Here is a 6000-nt window from a genome sequence, read left to right on the forward strand (position 1 = left end):
AATACATCAAAATGCTGTGATTCTTTTGCCAGACAGAAAGCAAACACTGATGTTACTTTCAGCATGCGCAACGTTTCATTTCACCAAGGAATTTGTCAATTATCTCAATACACTCTTTCTGTGTGTGCATGCAGGGTTAGATTCACGGTTTCTACTATTATGAGCCAGAAATGTGTTGTTTTTTCTGTGAGGTACATAGCAATGACTCATTTCCAACTGTGCTTAAGTTTTTCAGATTTAGCCCAAGGAAATGAAATGCTCCCTGTATCGCTTTGAATGCATCTCATTTGAAATGATGAATACTTCAGGTGCAATAAACTATAATAAATCTAATAGTCTCATGCAGCACTGTGGAGAGGAGGGGGGAGCTGCTTACAGCAGCTAAGTCTGCTGCTCATCCCCCAATCAATTAGATCTGTGAAATCAATTTCTCTTTGCATGTTTGCTCTTGTTTGCAATCATTACAACCTCCACCCCAAACAGGCATGATAAACACCCCCTGATTTAGAAGTGTTTGTTCAGATCGGAGGGACCTGCTGCTTGTCTTGCTGTTTATAAACTGTGGAAATCTACAGGGATTACACAGGCTCATCACCATCTGTGGCATTACTCCAAAACAGGTCTACACAGAGAAGAGCCCTATCGGGGCAGTGAGTGGAGGAGGCAAAGTCGGACTGACATATAATGGGCTGCTCTCACCTCATCTGGAGAACAATGCCATCGCCATTAATTGGGCTGTTAGCAGAGACACACACACGCACTGTGTCTATATATAGATATGTATTTGAGGGATTAGGACTGATTTTAACACATACATAGTTGCACATGTAGAGGGAAATATTATGTTTATTGTCATATTTTCTTAAATATAAAACTACAACTTTATCTCTGATGAATAAATGGTGTTAATAAAAGCTCACTGCATCCTGTTCTATTTGCAAAATGTAACTAAGATGAGATAGAAATGTGTCTAAAAAAAAGTGTTTGTTTTTTTCATCAAAACCAAGAGTTCTGTTAGTTTACTCTGACCCCCAAGAGTATGACATACACAACGCAACGCACGACAACAAAACTTCACAATACTTCCTGGATTACAATGCTTCATAACAGATGAAGATCATCTTGTACTGACTTGTAAGGGAGGAGTTTCTGGTTCTTGAAGTCTACAGAATTGTTTGACTTTTTTATTGACAGCTGTCACAAATCAGATTAATAATTACTGACAAACACTGCCAACACTTATGACAGTGACATTAAAAGCTTTGACAATAATAGAACATTTTGCAACAATGGTGCACCACTTAAAATATAGCCATCGGGGAATCAAAATTAACTTCCAGCTTCATTTTAGGATGAGGTTTATAATGTTTAGAATGAGGTTTACTGATAAACTGGCCCACAGATTGTGCATGTATGCCCAAATGTTCATAAATGCGTTTGTATACAACCTGCATATTAATGCTATGCAAAATGTACCTTCGAGAGAACAATAGATATTTGATCTTTGACTGACCATATGCTGCAAGAATCTCTTCCTAGTAGTGCTCACACTTAAGAAAATTAGCATCAGCATTTCCATTAAAGCACCTCAGTTAACTATAATGTCTGTTCTTGTCATCAAAACAGTTCAAATGCAGATTCTTATCTCAAGAGCCCTGCTGAGACAAACATTCATATATAGATCCATACTGAACTTTATATGCAAAATCATAATATTTGATTTTTTTCTGCAGAGCGTAACTCTCTCCATATAAATAATGAATTGCCTTACTCTCACAAATCATGAACAGTCTCCTCTATGTCTAACATTAGTCGTTATGTTAAAGAATAACAGACCTTGACGAGAAACGGACAGGTTGTTTTTTTTTTCCATTTTATCTTAATCCCAATTTTGTAAAAGTGGGATTTGGTTAAGCAGGTCACATGTATAAATTTGTAAGCAGCATATTACTGTTCACTTGTGATGTCTATTTCACTAAATAGTACAAAGATATGTAGCTGCTGCCAGAAACCTCGTTTTCTTTGAGCAAAATGTACCCATGACCTTGTGTTAATCTGAGTTTGTATAAATGCCAAAAAATGAAAGTGAAAGGATGTTCAGCATGATCAGAGCATAAGCTTGCCTTTCCAACTGAGCTATAACCCACAGCTAAGTGCACTGACCCAAAAACCATCTCACTGGCTTTAGAACATTGTCCAAATGGTTCCCACCATAATTACATTTAGGTTCATAATTCTTTCATTAAATTGTCAGTAACTGTGTACAGTACAGTGTAACTGTAACTACAAAGCCTTGAAAGAGGACAGATGCAAATTAGATTCCTGAGGTATAGTAAGGTAAAGATGATGACAGAAATATGTCCACTAACAGGTACCTGTTAGTTAAAAATACCTACAGAATACACTCTTTGTAAGTTCCCACATTGTTACCACCTTATTCCTTAACTTCACATATTGTTCCCTTGTACCTACATGTATATACAGTACGTACTTTACTGGTAAACTGTTAGCACAAAATATAGTTTAATAGTGTTACCCTAAATTTAATATTTCCTTGCAATTGTATTATAACCGCAGTTATATCATTACATGTCAGTGTCTCAACAATGTTTCGATTTATTAAAAGTCATTTCAGCAAATGTGATTTCTAATCAACGACTAGCTCGTTTCTAAACATGCCTTGGGTTTTGCCATACACAGGAACTGTGTAATATTTGAAAATGAATTCTTGGATTAAATGTTTTTTATTCTTTTGTGTCATTTCACAGTCATTATTGAATCAGAAATTCTTTGCACCTTGTTGAGTCTTTATCTTTCTTTATACTGTAAAATGGCCAACACATTGAAAAAAGAGACATCATTTTGGCATTTTTTTGACCTTTGGTTTACAACAAGGACTTGCGTACATGTTTCTAGCACTCATTCATACCACGTGCAAACTTGTTTCCCTACTGTATCTAAAAATAAAAAATTTAAAGCCTTTTTTCACGGTTGTCTGAAGGCACATATACACCCCTCCTGTGACCTCATCAACCATTTGAAATTTTTGAAAGAGGCCTTGAAAGCAAATCATTGGTTCAGAGGGCAATGAGGGAATGACAACTAATTCACCTTCTGCAAAAGTGAACTTGAGGCTTGTGAAGATAATCATCACTCTTTGTAATGGACCTCTTTCAACGGAGCCGAGTAAATTTGAATGGTAGGATGAGACCACAGAAGGAGGTCTTTAAAGAGTGAGCGCAAAAGCTGAACTTAAATGGAAGGTTATTAAACTGCCTTTTATGGCATAACAAAAGACTTGTCATAACTCTATAGTCCTGTTGAGAGAAAAAATACCTCATAACCACTGTGCAAGTTATGGTGCTGAAGGCTCACTTTTTTAATCAAATATTGAAAACATGATTAGTGTTGGTGCTATTATTAGTAATGATATTATCCCATTAGCATGATCATTATACAATTTATTATTAATAATAGGAAAAAGACAATGATGGTCGATCCTAGTTATTTATGAGAGGCATCAAGACAACTGTCAATGGGGTGATGATGGTGATGATGATGACTATAATTACAATTGTTATGAATATTAGGATTAGCAGAGTTATTATTATTGTCAAGATTGTTATTATGATAGTGTTACTGTTGCTGTTTGCTATTCATATTATTATCCATATCATCCAAGTGTTGTTATTATTATTATTATTATTATTATTATTATTATTATTATTATTATTATCTTACATTCAGTAACAGTATAATCACATATCATCACATATCATTATATGTGGTGGTGGTGGTGATAGTAGTTGCTATTGTAGTAGTAGTACTACTAGTAGTAGTAGTAGTATTCATTCAATCAAAGACAGGAACTTCATCCGCATCTCTAACAAACAGAGCCCCTTTTTGTTTTTGTGGGGTTTTTGTTTGTTTTTCTTCAGGGTTTTTTCCCCTTCTCTCTCTCTATCTCTCTCACTCTCTTTCTTCTCTCTCTTTCTTCTTTCTCTTTCTTTGAATTTGACTTAATGACTGTTAATAACACATAATAACAGATATAGGTACAATGAAAACAGTGATATTATGATAGAGTTGGATGACGGTGGTGGTAATAAATGATATTATAATTAATAATACAAAACCATTAATAAATAATTAATAACATCTTAAATTGTTGGCAGCTGAAGTGCGTGACCCTGTCTGGCAACTAGTTTCTAGTTGGATTTGCCCGTGGGCTGAGCCAGCATGGAGGGCGCTGGGGCAGGGAGGTATGACCCTTCTAGCCAGAAGAGGAAGAAAGGGAAAATAAAGAATAAATGAATGAAACAAAACATCAAGGACAAATTGTGAGCGAATTATAAGGCTCTATCTCACATTTTCAAAAATGAGTTATTCACATGAAACTATTCTTTCTTTATGTGAACATTTTGTGTAGCCTTGTTTTTTGTTTTCTGCATTCTTGGCCCTTAAAATTGAGAAAAGAAAAGGCTCTGTCTCAAAAATCAATCTCAAACTTGGTATTATAAGGTTCCAACTGAAAAGCACCAGTCAGTGCTCAGAATAAAGACAAGAGGACCAGTCAGGTTCCACCTCTTTACTGTGACTGTGGTTAAAGGAGCTGAAAATGTCATGAAATGTTGCTCAATCTTAAGTTTTGAAATCTCTAAATTGATTATTTTATCTAAATCATTATGAATGAGTCTGATACAAACACCAACTGAGCTGAAAGTCATTTTTTTCTTGTTTGAACTTTATGAAAAGCACCTAAAGGTACCTTTAGCTACCATGCTAGTCAACTAGCTTTGAAAATTTAATTACAGTTACCACAGTTGTTAATAATGATTAATGTTATTATTAGTGACTTAAGTTACTCTGATTACTTAAAAAATGACAGAAATGAAAGTCAAACTGTTAATATGTAAGAACATGAAACACATTCAAGCTGCTAGCTGCTAGCTGCTGATGCTAACTCTACCTGCTGCTAACTGGGTTTGTGTCTGTTTAATGTTATAGCAGACACAGCGATGATGGTGACTACATTCAGAGCTCAGATACTGACGGAGACCCCAGATTGTCAACAAAAGAAGTAAAAAAAAGAGAGAAGTAAATAAAGAAGCAAATTTGAGAGCAGCAAAAAGAAGAGCAATACACAGAAACAGCAGTAAAAACAACAAAACAAAATAGAAGAGGAAATGAATGGAGAAACATTTTGAAATGTTTTTTTTCTTTTTGTCTTGAATTTTGTTGTTGGTTAAAACATTTGTCTAAATTTAAAACAGGCAGCTAAATGGTTGTCTGTGCCCAAATAGTGTAACTCATAACTCCCCGAAGTAGTTCATACATTGACTTTATCAAAATAAGACTAATCTGACTAATCTTATTTTTTTAAAACATTTTTTTTGCATTATGATGTGTTTTACTATGTCAATCTCCAGATTTTTTTCTGTTTTTCAGTTTCAACTTTCTGTTACCATTTTGGCGTAGAGAGGAAGATTATCCAGTATGCCTTGCGGTCTGACGAAGATATCTGAGGGCAGTGGGTGACTGTTGTAATTTTCTCTCTAGGCCTGTTAATATGTCACTTTATTAAGATTTATTATTTGTATTATTCTCAGGGGAGAAAGTATCTTATTATTAATAGTAATAATATTATTTCAATAGTATTCATTTCCTTACTACTCTCTCTCCCTTGTTTGTTTATTTTTTGCTTTTTCCTTTGTTTTAATTCTCTGGCCCTTCCCACTACAAACATACTCAACCCAACCACACACACACTCTGCCTCCCACACTTTAACTGTAACCACATTGTTTAATGTCCTAAGCTGTTTGGCTGTCCTGTCTTAATGTCTGTATGTTCTGATACTGTCCAACTGTCTTGTCTTATGTTATTATGTCTTTTGTTATGTTATATTGCACCAATAAAAAGAAAAAAAGAAAACATGAGATTCTGAATCTTGATCAGAGCTTTGTTGTTTTAGTTGATTATTTTTAACCAACTTTTGGCTC

The sequence above is a fragment of the Thunnus thynnus genome, chromosome 7, assembly GCF_963924715.1.
Source record: "Thunnus thynnus chromosome 7, fThuThy2.1, whole genome shotgun sequence".
Lineage (NCBI taxonomy): Eukaryota > Metazoa > Chordata > Actinopteri > Scombriformes > Scombridae > Thunnus > Thunnus thynnus.